This window comes from Jaculus jaculus, chromosome X (genome assembly GCF_020740685.1).
Source record: "Jaculus jaculus isolate mJacJac1 chromosome X, mJacJac1.mat.Y.cur, whole genome shotgun sequence".
In the NCBI taxonomy this organism is placed as follows: Eukaryota; Metazoa; Chordata; class Mammalia; order Rodentia; family Dipodidae; genus Jaculus; species Jaculus jaculus.
This window is the reverse complement of record NC_059125.1, coordinates 5,026,278-5,048,771: the sequence shown is the minus strand read 5'-3', so window position 1 is coordinate 5,048,771 and position 22,494 is coordinate 5,026,278. Positions and strand designations below refer to the sequence as shown.

General features: G+C 44.0%; 1 protein-coding gene across 2 annotated transcripts in view; it reads right to left on the bottom strand.

Moving 5' to 3' along the window:
* The window catches only part of Rai2 (retinoic acid induced 2), a 72,276-nt gene extending 63,031 nt beyond the window's left edge, over window positions 1–9,245 (bottom strand). The window contains exon 1 of one of the 2 annotated variants that reach the window (XM_045140570.1): window positions 9,060–9,245. The gene's annotated coding sequence lies outside the window, so the exon portion shown is untranslated. Of the gene's footprint in view, window positions 1–8,464; window positions 8,704–9,059 lie in introns of those variants that run through there. The other variant, XM_004667921.2, reaches the window with a different exon arrangement.
* Window positions 9,246–22,494: the final 13,249 nt, after the last annotated feature.

Below are 22,494 nucleotides of genomic sequence, written 5' to 3'. Positions count from 1 at the left end.
CTCCCTTCCAATGACAAGGAGGGCTCAAGCCACTCTTCAAATGAAGGTGGAATCACCAGGGAAGGTGCACTGCTGGCTTGGCAAGTCCCTAAATGCTCACCTGTCCTTCCCTCACCTCACTAGCTGAACCTTCACAGTCCCTCTGCATATAACACTCTGAACTCTGAAGATATTCCTCAGAAAAGGTCAGCCTATCTCTAATGGCTACAAAATGCTGTAGTCACTGTTGATTTCTGTGCTAAGCATGGGCCCCTCCCGTAGCATACCTAGACACCCATCCTGTTCTGAGAAATGGATATGGTAAGGGTTACCTGGGAAACCCTTTTCCTGTGTACAGAGGAGTCTACATCTCTGCCTTTCCCCTTCTACATATGGACAAGATGTGGCTTACCTTCAAAATGCCTTCCTATAGGAATACATGACCCTCATTTTCTAGTCTTTTAGGAGATCACTAAAAAGAATATGGCTCAAGGATTTTCCTGGTGGCAACATGTCATGTCTCCCTGCTGCCCAGAGGAATTGTGTGTGGAGGAGTTTGCCAAACAGAGGTGCTCATGCACAGAAACAAGTTTGTGAGGGAAGCCCAGACTAAGGGGGCTAGAGGCTCTCTCAAACTGAATGCCCAATGATTGAAAAAAAAACAAAACACTACCTACTCACCATTAGTTTTTGTTCTCCAGAATACTGGAAAACACAGAAAACAGTGGTGGGCAAAAAGGGTGTCACAGTCTGAAATGAATCTGTGATAATGTTAGGAGCAGAGTGCTCACAAGTACACTAAAGGGCTAAATTAATTGGCACCAACTTAGGAAGCTACAGGAGAAATGACAGCAGAGAGGGTGGTGGTGGAGGAAGATGCCTATTGGCTTTGATGTCTTGCCTGGAATCAGGTGCATATGAAAAAGAAATTAGGGAGGCATAAACCTGTTCTTCTTTATGAAAAACCAGAGGAGCTGCTAGTTCTTACAATATGCCCTCCAATTACCTATGACTGATTCAATTACCTGCCTTAAAAAAATCCTCTGTGCTTATACAATCTTATAGACCCTTCCACCAACCTAAGAATTAAAATCAGGCACATACATGACCCACTTCCAACTGTTAATTAATCACTCCTACAAACTGTATATATGAAATTCAGAGTGGGGTGTGTATCTTTTATTATGTCAATTTGGATATTCTTTGAAAACCACAAATTACTTATTACATTTTTATCTATATCCACAGTTCTCAACTGTGGTGATTTTTGTCCCGAGTAGACCATTTATTAGAGTCCAGGTAGGGGAAGAGGTGATGCTACTGGTCCTTAGTGAATAGACGCCAGAGAGACTGCTAACCGTCTTGCAGGGCACAGACCAGTCCCTGGAACAAAGATTGACCTAGTCTGAAATGTCAATAGGGCCAAGATGAAGAAAGTATGGTCTAGATAAAGCCAAATATGCCAAGCTTTTAACATACACAATCTTGGCAGTCAGCAGAAGGGTGGGCGGGGGAGAAAGCTTCAGAATCTGAGGTTACTTTATATATGTGTTGCCTAAGGACATATTTATTGCTCTTCCAAATAAATGAAATAGATTCACAGTTGAAATCTTGGAACATTAAAGGTATATACTGTGCATATTTCACCAGTCTAAATGGATGGAAATTAATATGTCATAAAATAAAATGATTATCCAGTAATGTTCCATGCAAAACCAAAATCAATAAATTGTATCTTTCTTAACCTGCAATTAGGGTTAAAAACAAAACAAAAACAAGGAAATGCCATTCTTTGCCAGTTCTTGCTAGCTGGGTGCACCCTTCTGAGCTGGAGGCATCAAAAAAATAAACAAGTGGACAAAAACCTTTTTTTTTTTTCTAAAGCAGATTTTTGCAGAGCACAAAAAGCTTCCTAAGTCATTCTGTTTTATTTATGTAGATTCAATCACTCTTTAGTGAGCAAAACATGCAGCCCATTCTCTTGGTTATGCTTGCCTGGCTTTCCAAATGCCCTCAAAACTGGGATGATGAATCACATACTTTGGCCCCACTGTGCCAATTAATGGTACGCAAAAGAATTCCACATCGCCAAGATGGGACTTGCTGTCTGGTGTGTGTGGTGGCAGGAAGGTGGGGGAGGACCCTCCAGCAAATTGCTTCCAAATGACCTTAAGAACAGGTGCTGTGGTTCCCTTGAACTTCTTTAGTTCTGGAATATTCTATGTGCATCTGCAGTGCCCTCAGTTTAGTGGTGGGCGACAGTGAAAAAGAAAAAAGAAAGAAAAAAGTAAACTCTGCTCTTAGGCTAGCTTAGACTTCCAGGGTTAAATTGGTAAGAAAACACCAGCTGAGAAATATGCCATTTTGGTCCTTTCAAGCTTCCATTCATTTCTCTGAATTATAAAGCAAAAGCGGTCTTACATACAAAGGTAAAAAAAAAAAAAATAACAACAAAACCGCCCCAACACACCCAGGCTTGGCTGCCAGTGAGGCTTGCTTCTGCTGCTGAAAAAGAACAGTTGCTCTCGTGCAGCTGGAGGAGTTTTTCCAGGGAACTGGTAATACCCTGGCTGTTAATGAATTATTTTTCGCCAGAATGTCGGATTCTTCCTGTGCTCCAGTAAACAGTCTGCTTCTTCCATGGGAAACAAAACCAGCCCTTCCGAGGAGCCTGAGGAGGTCAGCCAAGGGTTCCCTGTGGGGGCAGCGCCCTCAGGAGCCAGAGCCACAAGCGCCTGACCTATAAATCACCACAGTCCCAAGTTCATTATTCCATCCTTCTCCCATCTATTCATGCTGTGCCCAGCGCCCAGGGATAGGCCTAGGAATGCATAGCCAGGGCCGAGATGATTCCCACAGGGCCAGCCGAAGTCCTGCTTTCATCCCCCTGAACTTTCCTTTGCTCAGGTACCCTCATGTGCAGCACTATTGGGGGTGTGACATTCAGCTTCTGGGAGTTAGCTAAGAAGGCCTTTGGTCTCCCTCACAGAAACTGCATGCCCTTTCTGTTGCTTTTCCACAGCTGTCAGAGAGTGACTATGCACATCCTCGTTTCTCCTTTGAGGTTGGCCCAAGCCCTGAATAACCTACTCTCGCAATGACGATATCTACTTGGAACATTATTCTCCAAGCAGAAATCCCCGGGATGGATTTTACTAGAGACTACTATGAGGACTGAGGATTGACCTCAGTTGAAGAGTGCTTTTCTAGCAAGAACGAAGCCTCGGGTAAGCCCCCAGTATTGAAGAGAGAGAGAGAGAGGGAGAGAGAGAGAGAGAGAGAGAGAGAGAGAGAGACTACTAAGCAGGTGTCAAAGAATCACTGATTCAGGTACAAGAAACTCTGTTCTGAGCAAGTGAGGGCAAAGGGAAGGGCCCGTTTTGTTCAGCCAGCCTGGTCTTTGTACCCCACCCCCACCTTGCTCTCTGAAGTATGATATAGGCCCCCAAATGGCACCTGAGCTACTGAAAGTCAAGATCACCCAGTGTCAGCCATTGTGGCTACTGAATCAGCACTAGGCTTTCCATCTGCCATGGAGACAGAGGATGTTTAAGCCCCCCAGCACATTTGCAGGTGCTATGGCATCACAAGGTTAGTGGTAGTGTGCTCCAGAGCAGTGATGTCTAGTAGAAGTATATATGCGCTGGACAATGTTCCAGTAGAGACAATAAAAATTAAAATAAACAGGTAACATTAATTTTAATTTTATATCTCATTTAGCTGGTGTTTTCAAAATATCCCTTCACCATAATATTGCAATAGAATTTCAAATTGTGAATGAGCTAGTCTGCATTCCTTTTGGTACTAAGTCAGAAAAATCCACTGCATATCTTACACCCATTGCACACCTTAACTAGGACTAACTCCCTTTTAAGTTCTCCACAGCCACATGCAGTTAGTGGTTATTTTATGGGACAGTACACATATAGAAAGTTTTCATCACCATAGAAATGTCTATTAGGTGATGTTGAGCTGAATGATTTATAAAGCTTTGGACAGTGACATGTGTATGCAAAGTATGCTCCAAAATTCTTGGTATGTATGGAGTTGTTATGACAGGAGAAATTGAAACTATGAGGGCTGAGATGTTTGAAGAGCCCAGTCTTACCCTGAGTGGAGAAGAAAAGGGGATTTGGGGAAAGGTCCTGTAACCATCCATGGCCTGAACATTTGCATCCCCCTAAAAATTCATTATATTGAAATCTTAATCCCCAAGGAGGTGGTATTAAGAGGTGGGGGCCTTTGGGAGATGATTAGATCTTGAGTGCAGAGCCCTCATCAATTGGATTACTGCCTTTATAAAGGGGACCCCAGAGGGCAGGGGGTGTAGCTCAGTGGTAGAACACTTGCCTTGTATGCACAAAGACCTCAGTTCAGTCCCTAACACAAGAAAGAGAGAGAGATAGAGACAGAGTCCAGAGAGCTCACTTGTGCCTTTTGTCATGGGAGGATACAATGAAGTCACCACCTATGAATAAGAAAAAAAAAGTGTCCTTACTAGATAGTGTATTTGCTATAATGTTCATGTTCACGTTCATATTGATCGTGGATTTGCCCAGTCTCTACAATTGCGAGAGATAAATTCTCAAATTCTCATTGTTTATAGGCCATTGTTCGCAGACTGTTATATCTAACAGCCCAAATGGACTAAATGTGTATATGACAGTACCACCATCACTGATTTAGGCATCTGCTTCCTCAGATGCCTCCATCTTAGCTATTCTGATTTGTTCAGGACAGAAGCTGGGATAGAAGATCATCAAAGCCATGTACTTCTTTCAATAATAATTGTGGGTGAGCAATCTAATTTGGTGAAGCAGATAAAGAAACATGATCAAATTACATGCCTCCGTGTCTGTGCCTGCGTGTGCATGCGTGTTTGTGTGTGTTCTTGTCCACATCCAGTAGTAATAAACAGCCCAGTAGTATTAAAGTGGCTGCAAAAATGCCCTCCTCACCAGCTGCCATCAGAAGATAGGGGAGAGGTAGACTCAAGAGGTACATCAAAAATTCAGTACCACCTAAAAGAGACTTTGAGTGCGGATGGAGTGAGATAATGGGCACCAAAGCAAATGATCAGGGGGGCTGGAGAAGCGGTAATCACAGACATTCTCCAAAGACAAGAGCTCCCAACTCTATAGGAAGGATGTCCTCCTGATCACCAAATCAAGCTTAATTCAGAATCCTGCACAAGCTTTTATGTATGAGAAACGTGAAATTAGCCATCTTGCCCCCTCCTGGATAGCCTCATTCTCTGAGGTCCCACTCATATTCTGATCAGAGAAGCAGCAGTCAGAAGCCCTTCATTTGTGGATTCAAATCCTGGTTCTCTAGTGGCTTTAGAATTGCCAAGGGACTAAGGCTACCATCTGATTTTTTTTTTTTTAAAGCAGGCTCAGGGACATGCTTTGGTAATGAATTTGCATAGCAAAATGCCCTCTTCATTTCTGTTTAGTGAGATACATTAAGGAATCAAAACTCTCTCTCAATCACCCTTTGGTCCCACCATGGATCATGAATGAGCTCATCATGTAATCTGTCCAAACCTGTTTTTCTTTTTTTTTTTTTTTCATCTACAAGATGCAATTAAATACTGCCATTCTCATAGTCTCACATGGGTGTTGTAAAGATGAAATTGGGACTTACTGTCATAGAACTATTAAGGGCTCAAACTGAAGCATGACATCTAGACCTGAGTCTTCACCAAACATACAACCCTCTGAATTTCTTTCTGCTGGGTCTCCCTTGACGATGATTTACAGCTCCCTCCCCAGCACCATTCACTCCATCAGCTTCATCATTTGGTCAGTCAACTCTCATTTATCTAGCAACAGTGGGTGTTGCAGATTCCTTAAGGAAAGAGCATTATCTTTCCTTCTGTTGTAGTTAGAAACTGATTTGGATAGATGTACTTGGCACATAAGTGACTGGACTGCCACATCCATTTGTGGGCTCCTTTCTCCCCAAATACTAATGGGGCACTATATTCTATGAAGGAGGTATAAGTTGAAGACTCTAGCCTTTGGGAAAAATAAGAGATTTTGGGCACGGATAGAGGAACACACATAGTCCCTTTAAATCATAATCACCACTGGAATCAGTCTCACAACTGGAAATTTCTGAATATTATCTGTTAACTAATGCTTCATGGGGGGGGGGGGGTCACAGGGTCACAGGGTCACTCAAAAGGTTTGCCACTTGTGAAGTGCCTGGAAGACTGAGGGCAAGAACAAATGTTAGCTTCCTTAATTTATTTCCCTCCACTCCCCTCCTGCTCCAGCGCCCAATGTAAGGTTAGGGGAGGAGCCAGAGAACACACACTTGTTTTTTCTTATTGTTGTTTAGGAGCACGTTGAGTGGGACTGTGTGCACATCCAGAATAGCTCCATTTTAGGTCAGGGATTTGGGGAACCAACCTTCTCCTCAGCCCTTGGGTCACTAGAGGTAGAACTTTATAACTGCTGGCTCCGGAGCTCTCCAGGACACACCTGGTCACACTCCTCTCAGATTTGCTTTTTTTTTTTTTCTTCCTGCTCAGATGGCCCTGCCTCTGTACCTCTGCTTTCTGGATATAAAATTTTGCAACCTATTCCTACCATGCCTTGCCAACTGCCCACCAACCAGTGCTCTAGCCTGCATTTGGCACAGGCAGGAAGGCTGCTTTCTCATTCCAAGGATGAGCAGGTTTCCTTGGGCCAAGCCTCCCTGCAGGTGGTCTGGGATTCTTCGAATAATAAAAGAAACCCCTGCGAGGCTGTGGCTGAATGGTTCCCCTGGGCTGGTACCCAAACAGCCAGTAACCCCAAGTTCCCATGTGACTTGGCCTCACGGTGTCAAGGCCACCTTGAGCAGGTACCTAGTGGGCATCTGGTAGGCTGAGAAGCGAGTGCCCAATTGCAGAACGCTCGTGTTTGTGGGGAGGGGCTGAGAGTTTGCGTGGGGGTGTGACTTCTCTGGGCTCCTAAGGAACCGAGAAACTGGGATGCCACCAGGCATATGCATCTGTGCTTCCATCCCCCTCTGGCTTCTGCAAGTGACACAGTTCCTCAGGATCCCTTCTGTCAGAAAACATGAAGGAAAGCCAATGCAGCGGGATCACAGTGACACTGCGCCACACTGTCCATAAACTGTCCCACTGTGCCCCTGGCCCAACACCTCCCCTCCATTGTAATAGAGGTTCGGCTACAGCACGTTTGCAAAGTTAGCTTGAAGTCTCATGGTCTACCAACAGACAATTCTAGTGAGTCAAAAAAAAAAAAAAAAAAAAAAAGGCAGAGAGACTCTAGAAAACGGTGGGAAAGGCAAGGGAAACCCTGACTGAGGAAGGGAGGCTAAGAACTGTTTTCTCCCTGCTGGCTGCTTTTTCTCTTGGTTCTAAAGGGAGGCTTCCAAGAATCTGCTAAATGAAAGGATCACAGCAGAGGATGCGAGATAATACTAAACCAACAAAAACAAAGACCAAATGAAACAGAGCGAGCCCTGAGAATACGCGGTTATCAAAACTTTGTTCGGCCGTATCTATTTATCATCGCTGCACACCCGGGCTCTGCGGAATATCATTCTGTTGATGTCACTTATCCTCAGCAAAATATTTACACATCCTTAAAAACGCCAGATGAGGGGGGCTGGCCCTCTAGCTGCCGCAAGCCATTTCTCAAGTCCCATTGCCAGATCTGGGCAGCCCGAAAGGTGGGGACGGGAAGGCTGGTGGCACTCGTGGGTACAAGGTAAAATCTACCAAGAGTTGCAGGAACGCCGCCACCCCGGAGCTGAGCCCCGTCCTGCCCTGCCCTGCCCACCTCTCCTCTACCTGACACTGCAAGCCGCAGCCACATCCCGATATGGTGTGGGCGCCTCCTCCTCCTCCCCCGCCTTTTTCATTGATTAAGTTCCCAAACCATTGTTAAAGGCGGGTTGCCCGCTCCTCGCAAAATGGGCTAAATTCATTAGGCTTTCCTCTGCCACAAAAGGAATATTCATAAAAGTTTGGCAGGCAGAAAGGAAGGCTGACTGCGTGCCATGGGGTGAGTGACAATTGGCTCCTCCCAAAGCCACCTTCTTTTTCCTTCGTGCCCCATCCCTCTCTCCGTGCCTCCGTCGTGCCCCAGACCTACTCCAGGGACTTCTGATAGGGAAACACAAAGCAGCAGCTGTTGGGCAACATTTCGACCCCTCGCAAGCAACTGTGGTGGGATGCCATTTCCCCACCCAGGCGGAGCTTATCCGGAACAATAGTCAGGCTTTAAACGGCAAACAAGCAAATACACAGAGCACAACCCCAACCCTGAAAAAGCCAACGCCGAGAGAGAAGAGAGGCAATAAGTCCCTCCGTAGCAAAAGGCGCCACTGAAACGCACGCAAAAAAACGCAGCGAGAACGATGCTCCCTGCGTGCCTAACATGGCAGAAAGCCCAAGCTGGTGCGGCCACCCCGGGAATGGGCATTGGGGGGCACAAGGGCTCCCAGGGCGCCGACGCGCACTCACCCGGCTCCAAGGGGATGCGGGACTGGCTGAGTGGCACAAAGAGGAGCCGGGCACGATCTGGCAAAACCCAACTTTCCACCCGGCTCGCCAGGGCCGCCAGATACGTCAACAGAATCCATCTTTCGAAGGGCCTGGAAGGCGCCGGGTTTTCCCGGCCGGGGCAGAATGGCAGCTCCAGAGACAGCCCGGTGCAGTGCCCAGGCACGGAGTGCGCGGCACGCCGCCCTCTGTGCCCAGTGCCAGCCCGGGTGGCGGCTCGAAACCCACTTCGGGGCCCCCGCCCCACGGTCCGGCGCCGCCTCCCCAGCCGTCCCCGGCCCCCACCAGCCAGTGCGCGGCGCCGGCAAGCCTGAGCGGGGCCTGGGCGCGTCGCACGGGTGGCGGCCTGGGCTCGCGTCCCCGCCTCCGCCCGGCCCGGCCCTCCCCGCTGGCCCTGGACTCCCGGTGCCGTCCTGCCCCCGGGATCAGGCCCCTCCCCGGGCGACGGGCCCCGCCGGGCTCGCCCAGTACGGCGCGCCCCCTGCGTCCGGGTGGCAGGTCTGTCTCGGGAGGGCGGGGGTGACCCCGGCCCGCACGGGCGCGTCGCGGCCGCTACCTCGCGATCGGGGCCACCGCCTCCAGGAAGCCGCGGGGGTGGTCGCGGGTGTGGGAACTCTGAGGTCTGGTCTCGCCGCCGGCCGCCTGAAGGGGGTGCACAGCGGTGGAAGCCTCCGTCACCGCTGTCACTGAGCCGCTGTCGTCGTCGCCGCTGCCGCCGGTTGTGCGTGAGCGTGTGTGCGCCTGTGTCCGGGCCGAGTGTGTCTGCGTGTGGCGTCTGGCCTTTACTATATACACCAAGGGGGTGGGAGGAGGCGGGGAAGGGGAGGGCTTGGGGGAGGTGGCGGAGGAAGGGGAGCAGGAGGGGAGCGAAAGGGTACCCGCGGAGGCGGTGGCAGAGGAGGGACAGGTGATCTCGCCCACGGGGAGGGCGTGGCTGTGGGCGGCACGGGGTGACTGGAAGCTGAGGGGTGTGGGGGGCGTGTCGGGAAGGCCTGAAGAGCAGGGACCCCGCTGCCACATGGTGAGCTGGGGACTAGTGCAGACCCCAGGATGAAGAGAGAGAGAAGCAGAGCCCAGGAGAGAAAGAAAGTGGTTGGCCGATAGAGACAGTAGAGGTGAGAAGGACCTGAGATCACCCTAAAATGCCCATTGCAAAGCAGATCGATTATTCTTCTCACAAGATGGGACATTAGTAAAAACAAAATTAGTCCACAGACAGAGTCTAATTTCTATCTAAGAGAAGATACATTTGTTAAATCGAACATTTATTATGTGCCTAGTGTGTGTCAGATAACTGGACTTAGAACTGGACTTGCAGAGGTGACAAATGCGTGGTTAGTGAACTGTAAATAATTGATTTGATCAACAATATTATTGATCATTAAAACTCTTGTAAGCCTGAATCTTTCAAATGTTTTAAGAAGGCAAAGGAAGCAACTACATTGCTTTAATGAATCCCTAATGATATAGATTTTTTTTTCCTATTAATCAAAACAGGATGAATATAATTCAGAGAGAATGGCAGAGGTGGAATTATTTTAATCACAACAGAGGACGTTATGAATGTAGTACTCCTTTGTATGGTCAAAACTCCTCAAGCCCCAATCGTGTCTTCCCTCTAGTAAAATACGATATGGCCATCACAACATGAAGTACAGAGAGCTTTCACCTTGCCAATTCATAAGTAGTATAGAAACCCTCATATGTATCTGAAAGCTTCCACTCTAACCATGATGTGATGGAAGTTTAATGTGGTAGTAACTATGGCTAAATTATGACCTACGTGGGTACTTTCATCTCTGTGGAGTCCTTTCTCCAAGAGAAAGGTATTAAAAGTTATACATTGCAATTGCATTTGTGCAAAGATAACTAGCATTATCTGTTTAGTTTCTTCATCCTAAAAGATCTCTTTTTTAACTGATTAAAAAATTTACAATAGGGCTAGAGACATAGCTTAATACTTAAGGCACTTGCCTGAGACACCTGGGGACCAAGGTTCAACTCCCCAGATCCCATGTAAGCCAAACACATGCTCAAGGTTGCGCATCCACACAAGGTGGCACACGTGTCTGGAGTTTGATTTCAGTGGCTAGAGGCCCTGGCATATTCATTCTCTCTCTCTCTCTCTCTCTCTCTTATAAAAATTACACAATTTCCTTGACCCCCTAAAAGTATTGTGGGCCCCAAGTTCTGTTTCCATTTTGTATAGGGTAGGTCATCATCATGGCACCAATCTTTAATACTGAATTTCCTCTTTTGAAAAAGAAGCTACATTAACACTTGTGTGGAAAGACAGGAAATTCAAGTTTGAGAGTTGATAATCATATCAAAAGTACATACCATGCCTTGTTCATTTCAGCCAGAATTTGGGGAGTTAAATTCCTGTAGAGTAAGTAAGGCTACCCATGGAAATATTCTCCTATGAATACTTCAATAAACTCAGTAGGCAGAAACTTTGTCTGTGGATCTTGTTACTGTTCAGAATTCTTAGATCCCCTATGTGAGGCTTCACTTATTGGTCAGAATCTACCTTGAATACAACACAACAGGGCCATTACAAATGAGTAAGTTCACAGGTGAAAGACCCATAAAGGTTTTGCGTGTGTTGTGCGGGTAAATGTCTATATGATAGGGACTGATCTATATCCTAGAAGGCAATTACTAGCTTATTTCTTTTGTTGGCTTTGCTACAATGTTGGGTTAATGTTTGATCCTCACTGGCAGTTGAGATTCGTCCTTGCTGCCCTTTGAGGGCTATTTTCAAGAAAGATTATATTGATTCAGATTTATGCATAATAAACATGCACCATGGCCCCCTCCCAAATAAATGGATAGCTGTACCCTTCCCCATTGCCACTGAGGCTGCCCTTACAGAGAGAAAGGAAAAAGAGCAAAGGTCTGATTTGGACGGGGCCAGAGGGTGGTTTGGGACAGAAACGGGATATTAACATACAAGAATTATGTTTACACAGTCAAAGGACTATTTAAGAAAACAGATGGAACAAAGACATATCCAAACAGTAGGAAAGCAAAATGACAAAAATCCTCCAGCATAGGTCAGTGTGGTTTTTGAGACCTGTAATTTTAATATTTGGTGATTAAATAAGAACCCAGGAATTTCTCCATTTTAGATCTGATTCTTCGATCTATATTCTTATTCCTCAATACAGTAAGCACCTCCTCATAATCCAGCTTTCACCTGCTTACCAGATGGGCGATTCATTTATTTACTAAAATAAACTTCTATTAGGCACCTACTGGTTATTTAGTCACTGAATTAAAGACTTCAGTTAGTGAAGTGGTTGACACATGGTCTCTAACCCTACTTTGCTCAGATCAATGAGCAAACTGTGGATAATATACTATCATAGTCTGTGGTACACAATGAGTTATGGAATTGGCTGGGTGAGCACCTAAAAGAATTGACCTTTCACAATACTGGGAAGGGTGGGAAATGATGCTGGGCTAAGAACTCGGGAAAAGCCTCATAGACGTGATGACAGTTACTGAATACCAGGAGAACACTCCAAAGTTTTCCAGTGTAAGGAGAAGGCAATCGGAGTAAAAGGAACAGTGGGTACCAAAACTTGGATGTGGGCATGCCCTAAAAGCTAATTATATTTTGTGAATCTGGAATGGCAGCTGCGTGAAATAACAGAAAGTAAGGAAAAGGAAGGTAGGTGTTACTTGAGGTCTCCAGTCTGTCCTACAAAGAATATTTCCATTATAATCAATGGGAGGCTTTAAGTAATGTTAATCAATGTAGTGACAAGAGACATGGATTGAGGAATGGCCTTGTTGTTGGTTGAAGTGAATGGCCAGTTGCAGAGAGGTAAATTAGGCAGCATGAAGACCATGTGAGGCAGGCTGTATTTACAATGATTAGGACTCCAGTAGAGGTAGTGCAGGGAGGGGTGAAGAATAGGAGCTTGAGCCAAGTGGTACTGAGGATATAGACTCAACAGGACATAATGATGGAGGGAAGTGATGGGGGAAGTTGGAGTGGCTGACTGAGGTTTCAGGCTGGGTGGGTGTATATGCTCACTGACATAGAGGTCCAAAAGAAGCAGATTTGGGGCTGGTGATGATGAATGGATGGGTTCTTCCAGAAGCAGACCCTAAGATAAAGAGTGGAGTGCAGATAGTTGATTTGGAGGTAAACAAAACACCAGAAGAAGAGTGAAGAAGAGGAACAAAAAGGTGGCGGTCCATAGTTTGGCAACTGGCCCTTAATCTCCTGTGCAAACGCTTGGGAATTCATGTAAGACATAAAGAAAAGAAGTTAAGGACTTTCTAGGGAATGCTCCTTTTCTGTATAACTGAGAGAATCATTCGCCAATATAGAGAAGATGCTGGCTGCTGGATGTCCTAGGAGCACAGAGAAATGGTAGCATTTGGGAACTATGGATCAAAGGCCATCACTGTCTACTTCAGGGAGTTCTGGCTAGCACATCTTGAATCTGAGGGCCTGTTGGGTAGCCACATACAAATGTCCACTAGGTATAGAGAAGAGAAGGTCTTGAGTTCAAAATTTAAGCAGGAGACCTACATTTTGGCATTGTTAGTCCCTGGGTATAGGTATAGGTTGAATCAGTGGAAACTAAGGAGCTTGACAGAAGAGATATGACAACTGAATTTGTGACTGAGCCCTTCAACCTATGCACACCAACATGACCTGTGTGAGTATGCTTAGAGTTTTTGAAAGCCCTAAAGTTTCAGATGACAGAATGTGTCTGAGGAAGAAGGTCCACCACTTTCAGAAGATTATTAAGAGATATATGTTTTATTGATGTTAAATAATGTAGTTAAAGCTTTCTTTTCAAATATTTTGGTGGTGAATAATACTCACTGAGTGACTAAATGAGGTGGGCATTTGGAAATATTTATCATGATGCAAAGCAATAAATACTGAAGAAAATATAAGAACCAGTTTTAGCCTTAACTCAGGCTTAGGGAAAGAGGATGGAAAGCATTCAAAGAAATAGTTCAGCACAAATGAGGTTTTTATCTGAGAAATGTTGAGAGCTCACAGGGAAAGGGAAGTGTTTCCATATTTTATAGAATGGTGATGGTAACAGAATGGTGATGTCTAGGGTGGTCTCTATGGGGTAGAAGTGTGAAGGCTTCAGTGTGCTTCATTTGAGGATTTTGATGGAGCTGGATTATGGTCTTTGGATAAAATAATCAAAGACTGCATCAAAGGAATAGTAATTTGGTCCTTCAGTTAGGCGATCAATAAGCATACTCTGAATAGCTATGACTACAATCCTAAGCTAGATGCTAGCACAATATTGTACCATCTCTATACTGCAGCGAAGTCACTCAGAATCCAGACCGAGCTCTATCTAGTCTCAAAATAAGTACAGTATTTCACTTCATCTCACAGAGATTTTGAGAAAGAGTCATGAGTGAGAAGCTGATTATAAAGGACTTTGCTCCAATCTGGAATCCTCTTTTCATTTATCTTGCTTAGCAGAACACTGATATTCAGATAACAATGTCTCTCCAGCGCAACTGATGTACCTTAAAAGTTGACCCTAGCTTTTGGGTGGCTCTGTTTGATGTAAGAGAAACTACATCCCTCCTGCTATAATATGGAGCAAGTAGATGCAAAAAAAAAGTTTTTTTGGGGGGGTCATGGATAAATCATTGCTCTCTAGGGGTATGTGGTAGTTTTTAGTGATTGTCAACTTGATAGGTCTTAGAATCATCTGAGAGGGATTATCTTGATTAAGTTAATTGAGGTGGGAAGACACACTTTAACTGTGGGTAGAGTCTTAGACCTTATACAAAGGACAGCCCCTGGGCTGGAGAGATGGCTTAGCGGTTAAGCGCTTGCCTGTGAAGCCTAAGGACCCCGGTTCGAGGCTCGGTTCCCCAGCTCCCACGTTAGCCAGATGCACAAGGGGGCGCACGCGTCTGGAGTTCGTTTGCAGAGGCTGGAAGCCCTGGCACGCCCATTCTCTCTCTCTCCCTCTATCTGTCTTTCTCTCTGTGTCTGTCGCTCTCAAATAAATAAATAAATAAATAAATAAATAAATAAATAAATAAATAAATAACAAAACAAAGGACAGCCCCAGCTGAGTACTGACATTCATTGCTCTGCTCTGCTTCCTTAGTGCTAGGCTGAATGTGACCAAATCCTGCTTCCATGCTTTCCTTGTCATGATGGATTGAAAACGGAAATAAGTCTTTTTTCCATTAAGTGGAATTTTTGTCAGGTATTTTGTTCCAGAAATGACAAGTTGACTGATACAGAGGTTAGACTTCCATTTTCCAATATGGTTGTAAGGATAATATAACCCAATTAGCAAGTGGCATAAGAAGCATGAAGCAAGTGACCATTTGATTTAGCACCTAAGCCAGGACACTAGTGAGGGTTAAAGGAGTTACTATTAATAATCCTGTCAAGCCCAAAGTCATATTTTTTTTTCTTTTTTATTAGATATGGATGTATTAAGTACATAAACAACATATAATGTACCATACTTTCCCTCCTCCCTTCCCTTTTCTATGTTGGGGATGGGAGTCAACCCCATAGGGATTGTGAGTCATGTATTCTGGGCTGGGGGAGGAAATGTCTCTGTGCAAAGTGTCCCCACTTGTGGCTCTAATAATCTTTCCACTCCCTCTTCCACAAAATTCCCTGAGCCATGCTGAGAGCATTTTTAAGAATACTTCAATGATAAGCTCTTAGGAGCCTCTGCATCTCTGGTTTGGTAAGTATTGAGTGTCCTCAGTATCTTTCTCCATTACCCTTGTGCTGATATCAGCTTAACTAAGAAAGTACCACTCTTGTTCATTTCCCCAGTTCCTTTGTGGTTTCATTTGGGGCCAGGGTAGAGTGCACTGGGTCTTTTATCTCCTCAGGTCCAGCACCTGTCTGAAAAATAGAATGAAGTCAGCACTGGTTAAATGGGATAATAATTTGGAGAGAATTAAAAGGGGGTAGATTCTCTTATAGCCCAAGGTTAATGGGAGCTTGACAATGGAAAGCAGAATCATTATCTGGATATGATTCTGACTTGTTTTCCAGTTCCAGATATAGTTTCTTTTCCACTGAGTGGATCTGTTAGCCAATCCAAGAGCAGTTGGTTACCCACCATTGCTGTGGGCCACTATTGTACTCATGTAAGCCTCATGTCAGATTGCTTGCTTCTGAGTCACTTAGACTTTGAGTTCCTTGGGCAGATGTTGTCCATTTTCCCCTGTTAGCTCATGTAGCCCCTTCCAGCACTAGATAGGTTAACTGTCATGGGACTGGCTCTCTTCCAGATTCCAGCCATTTCTCTCCATGGTCCATGTGGACAGCTTATGGTGTCTTCAGCAGTATGGTCTTGCCATAATCTCTGGTGGGTTATCAAGTGCTCTGACAGAGGTCTGTCTTGTTTGTTTGGGGAGATCTAGGAGGCCTCTTTGATAAGCTTCTCATTGTGGATGTAGACCACATCCTGGTACAGGGAATTACAGGCCAGCGCAAAAGAAATAGAAAAAAAAAAAGAGAGAGAGAAAGACAGAGAAGAAAAAGAAACAGAAAAATTTGATGTTAGGTTTCATCTCACCCTCTCCAGGGCCCTCGATTCAGGTGCTCCCCATAAGGTCCTCTTGAGGGTTCCACTTTTTAGTCTGACTTCCAGGATATAGGATTCTATGGTACCAGTTCAATTTGGGTTTAGTTCAAAGGCATAATTTGAGTCTTCCCAGAAAACCGGGATAAGTAGTCACTGTAATATCAATAACCAGGTCTATGAAAAGGTGATGCTGAAGGCAACACACCCAAGACATAGAAAGAAATTAGGACCATGACTGGTACTGAATCAGGATAATCAGCTCAAGATAGGCCCCATCCTTACATCCTGTTACATAAGTGCATTGTTTTGTAGGTGGGTTCTTTGGATCAGAACTCTATTGTTGGCTATGAAAACCATACTAAGGTCTACATGCTATAGCAGGATTTTTGTTTTGCTTTAGTCCTCCACTGGGACTAAAAGCCACTCTCAAGAGCAGAGGTTAAAGAAAGCCAAGTGTTGGTAAGAAGTGGATTCGGAATTTGTATCAGAATCTGACATTATTATTATTATTATTATTATTATTATTATTATTATTTTGGTATTTCGAGGTAGAGTCCCACTGTAGCCCAGGCTGACCTGGAATTCACCATGTAGACTCAGGGTAGCCTTGAACTTACGGTGATCCTCCTACTTCTGCTTCCTGAGTGCTGGGAATGAAGGCATACACCACCATGCCCAGCTCAGAATCTGACTTTAAAGATGAGTGATAACAGTCATATAAACCAACACATGGTTGAAATGCATGGCTTTGTGGAATTTTTAAGGGAAGCTGTGAATGTGGTGGTTTTCATTCTATCAGCATCTGCAAGGCTCATGCCTCTGACAAAACAGGGAGACTCCTATGCCAGGTTTAGGAGAATTTGTTTTTGTCTCCTGCTCTGTTAGCACCATAAATGGCTTTGAACAAACTGTCTTCTCTGTTGGAGACACCTATTCTTTAGAAGCATAGTAGTTATCTTTCCCCTTATGTCTTGCCTTTCTTACTTGATGTTAAACATCAAAGGAGGATGCTGTGTATATATCTCCCACAGAATCTACTTTAGTTCTCTCATGTATGAGGTCTTCAGTATGTAATTGTTAAATTCATTGTTATCTCCCTTCACATTTATGCTTTGTCTCCTATTCCTAAGGAGCTTTGGTATCCATTGCCTCCTACACACATTATAACCAAACACACCTTCCTTTTCTAAGAGGAGAGGGGATATGAACCGAGAGGGCTTGGGGTTAGACTTGTTGCCATCACCTGAGGCTACCAGGGTTTGCCCAAATCATCAGAGAACCCTTTATAAATCAAGTGAGAAGCCCAGTTGCATGAGGCAGAACAGAATCCATATAAATTAATTATCTAAGGACTAGAAAAACTATAAAGTCAGGGCAGATACTTGGAGTTAGAGGCATGAGATAATAAAGTGGGATTTCAGTTCAGTGGAAAAGAGACCCAGGTTTGTATGTGGGAAGGAAGTGACTTCCTTGGCTAGATGGAATATATGTGCTAACTGTGGCATGAGTGCGGCACATGAAGAAGTAGGGATAGGATATCTTAGAAATGACACCATAGTACCTAGCTGTCAAACGAGGCAATAAGGCTCAGAGAGGATGTGTACATTAACACACATGCACATACATGTGCATGCACACACACCTTTATGTGTGTCAGTTCATTTGCCATATGTTAGGCTTGCCATTCTTTGATAAAAATTCACTCACAAGTGAGCTACACTGAGATTGCTGAGACACTCCAGTGCTGGATTGTCTTGTTAAAGTGGGTAACCAGCTGTGATATATAAATGGCCTCAGTTGCCCCCAAACCACTGTCTTCAGCGCCTTGCAATGTGGTAGTGCAAGAGTCTAACTCTGCAGCAGTATAATGGGTGAAGGACCTTGGAGAACTTTCTTACACAGCAACACACTGGTTTTTTGAAGTTATTAGTTTCATAACAGATATATCCTGTCTGATTTTGCTAGGACACATTTCATTAAAAACAATGAGAGTGTGATAGTCAGTTTCCCAGATGATCTCTTTTACAACATCCATGGCATGCTCACACTCCCTTTCATGTGTCTGTGGTCTATTAGGTTTGTTCTATTCCATCCATTGAGATTCTCAAATGTAAATAGCAATGTTTCTGTGGCTTTAATTTTAGGAGATGAAAGGAGTTACAAAGTTTCATCTTTAAAAAGACAATATCTAATACAAAAGGGACTTATTTCATTTTTCATTTCCTGGCAGAACTTCTCAAATTATAGAATTTTGGGCTAGTGGATTGCTCAGTGGTTAAAGGTACTTTCTTTACAAGCCTGACAACTGGAGTTCAGATCCCCAGAACCCATGTAAAATTACGTATGCAGTGGTGCAAGTGTCTATATTCCAGTATACCTATGACAACGGGCAGCAGAGTAAGAGGAATCCAAAAGCCCTCAAGTTAGATATTCTGATTTCCCACTGGCAAAACTAGAAAGACCTTGTATCAAACAAGGTGCAAGGAGAGGAGCAACAACCCAAGGCTATCCCCTGACCACATGCATACTATAACGTGCTCACACCCATGTGTGTATATTACACATATACAAATAATAAAAATATGGAATTTTGTAATTAAACCATTGAAAGTGGGTTGTTAGAAAATGAACTCAGGGCCTCAGGCATGCTAATCATGGTCCTTGCCACCTAGCTACACTCCTATTAATAGCACAATTTTACCAGGAATGCAAGATTCAAACTTGTTTTGTCTAGTCTGGTTAGCATTTTTTACTGCAGTACTTCATGTATGTGGCCTCTTTGTGACAGATCAATATCTAATTGCTCTCAGAAGATTATTTACCATGGACTTCTGCTCATTTTGACACATCTCAGGCAAAGTCTCTAATACTGTCCATATCTAGGATTAGCCTTGTCTGATTTCTGAGCAAGACTATAAGAAATTGGGTCTGAGATGGGCCTGAATTCTCTCATGCAGGCTTCTCATATTCTTGGGGAAAATACACTAGGCATCATTCAGTCACAAAGCCATAGCCTTTGCCAGTTGTCATCTCTGTGACCTCTTTCCACATTGGAACAAACCACAGAACTAGGCCTATGTAGCTGAGTCTCTGCAGAGCTCTTAAACTTTTCAGTGTACATGTATCTCCACCATGCAACCATGCCTACTAAAGTGTTCCCCCTAATCTCTTTTGCACACATGGCTATGTACATTGAATAGTACATATTTCTAATTAACTGACATGTTGCCATAAGTATACCATTCCAAAACTTAGCAGACATGCTACATAAACTGTGGACCAAACCATCCTGGTTCATTCTCCCTGCCATGCATTCTATTAGATCAGTGCAGTGATTTGAATTAGATGGCCCCATAAATTCATGTGTTTTTAATGCTTGGTCCCCAGCTGATGGTACTTTTAGAGGTAGAGTATTGCTGGAGGGCGTGTGATGTTGAGAGCAGGGTTAGGGGTGTTACAGCCAACTCTACCCTTGCCAGAGCTCAACTCATTCTCCTGCTGCTGTTGTCCACCTGATACTTGGAAGGAAGTACAGCCACTTCCCTAAAATCTTTTCCCTGCCATTATAAAGCTTCCTCTAGAGACTGTAAGCCAAAATTAAAACTTTCCTCCCACTATCTGCTTTTAGTAAGTTGCTTTCTCTGAGCAACAAGAAGGCAGCTACAACAGAAAAATTGTTACCAGGAATAGGGTTGTTGCTGCAGGAAACCTGACTTGTGGCTTTTGGCATTCTGATACTGATTTATAGAATTTGAAACCTTGGCATAAGAGATACTTTGTAGAGATTTATGGACCATGTTGGTCACATTTGAAAGAACTAACTGCAGAAAGAACTGTGGAATGTGAGACTTGCTTTGTGAAGGAAAAAAAAAATTGTCATGACTAGGCTACAAGCAATTTGTGTGAGATACTTGCTGCATTCTGCCTATTTCATAAGAACTGGAACAGGGTTTAGAACAAATGGACAGGTGCGAGTAGATGGATTTGGCATAAAAATGAAAGCTGGGCAGGAGACAGCAGCCTGATTCAGCTATAATTGTTTATTTGAAATTTAACAATCATTGAGATTGGACCATCTGTACTGTACTGGAACAGCAGGAAGAATAGTGACACTCGAAAGTAGTGGGGACAGAATGCTGAAGGAGTTTTCCTGCTCTTCTAAGTTGGTTTTATTCCCTGCCCCTAGATTCACAAATATTTGTAGCTCACCTGCTACTGTAGAGTATAAAAGTTCAGGAAATAAATAGTTGTTGGATGTGCATGGTGATTTTGTTGGAGAAGGCCAATGGGATTTGGGCAATGTCAGGCAGAGTCTTTGGAGTTGCTGCATGGAGGTCCAATGGAGCCATGAGGATGAACCATGGGTTGCAATCAGATACTCCAGGAATTTAGAAATGCCAGGACTGTGATATGACTGACTACCAAGGAAAGCTGATAGCTGGGATTAACTTTTCCCTGGGCTCTGGGCAGTCCAGCTAGAGAGGTGGAATGAGAACCCCAGAGACTTCATTACTAGTTATAGATGTCAGACTTGCATCAGCAGGATTGATATTTGACCCCTCCCCCAACATTTTTTAAAGGTCTTGAACTAGTTCAATCTTACCTTGCTATGCCCAATACCACTTTTTTTCAGTGTGAATACTTACTCTGTGCCTTTATGTGTTTTTGGTTTTCCATGGTCATGGTTAAGTATGCTATGGAGTATTTGAGCAATGTTGGGATTGTTTAAAAAAAAAAAAAACTATGGGAACTTTTAAAGTTGAATGCACTGCATTTTACATGATGGATGGTCATCAGTTCATGGGGCCAGGGGTGGAATGTGGTCATTTGAATCATATTTCCCCCATAAACTCACCTGTTCTAAATGTGTGATCCTCAGATGATGGCAATTTAAGACGTAGAGGGTTGCTGGAGGAGGTTCTTCTCACTCTCTTATTGCAGTTTTCCATCTGCTGTGGTAGAGGTGATGTCCAGCTTCTGTTCATGCTATGCTTTCTCCTGCCATAATGAACCTTCTCCTCAAGATTGTAAACCAAAATGAAAACTTTCCTCCCATTAACTACTTTTCATTGGGTGTTTTCTCCCAGCAACAAGAAGTTAATTACAATCATCCATGTCCAATCTAGGGCCTGTGAGCTACATACATCTTAGAATGGCTATGTGGTGGCTTGAATCAGATGTTCTCAATAAACTCATGGGTTCTGAATGTTTGGTACTTAGGTGATAGCAATTTAGGAGATGGAGTCTTGCTGGAAAATGTGTGTTGCTGGGAGAAGATTTAGGGGTTTTATAGTCAGCTATGCCCCTGCCAGAACTTGGCTCATTCTCCTGCTGTTGTTCACATGATGTTGGCAAGGAAGTGATGTCGACCCTCTGCTCTACCATCTTTTCTCTGCCATCATGAAACTTCTCCTTGAGAATGTAAAATGAAATAAAACCTTTCAACTCATCAGATGCTTTTATTTGAGTGTTTTATCCCAGCAATTAGAAGATAACAATAAGTGCAGACCTCAATTCATAATAGCTAAGAACTGGAATCAACCCAGATGCCCATCATTAGACAAATGGGTAATCAAGATGTGGTATTATCTACATGATGGAATTCTATACAGCAGTAAGGAAAAATGACACAATGAAATTTGAAGAAAAATGGTCGAACTTGGAAGAGATCATTCTCAGCAAACTCACCCAACCACAGAAAGACAATTGTCACGTGGTCTCAATCATCTGTGGTTCCTAATCTGGATCTGCCCGAGATGCTGACATACCAAATAGGTATCTTGAAGACCAGACAATAGGGAAGATGGTTTGGGAAGGGAAGGGAAGGGTGGAGGAGGGGGTCACAAAACTGGACCCAAATGGAACTGTACCATAAAATCCTATATCCTGAAAGACTGACTAAAAGGTTGAACTTCATCAGCTCCTCAGAGGGAACACCTGAATCACAGGGCCCTGGAGAGGGTATGATGAAGAATAACTTCAATCATCTACTATTTCTCTATCTATTTTCTCACTTTCTATTTTATATTACCTATATTTTTTTCCTTCTTTTCCCTTGGCACTGGCCTGTAACTCCCAGTAACAGGATGTGGTTAACATCCATAATGAGCTGTTGGTCAGAGAGACCTACAAGGTTTCCCAAAAGAAGACAGATTTCTTTCAGAGAACTTGATTATCCACCAAAGGTTAATGGTAAGATTCTACTGCTGAAGACACCATTTGCTGTTGGTGTGGAGTATTGAGAGACCTGGCGTAAACCTGGAAGAGAATCAGTCCCCAGACAGTGAGCTTGTCTAGAGCCAGAAGGTGATATATGAGTGACTGGGGGAAAATGGCCAACATATGTCCAAGAAACTTGTGGTCTAAGCTACTCATCAGCAAACAGCCCGATGTGATGCTCACCCAAGTGCAAAAGTGGCA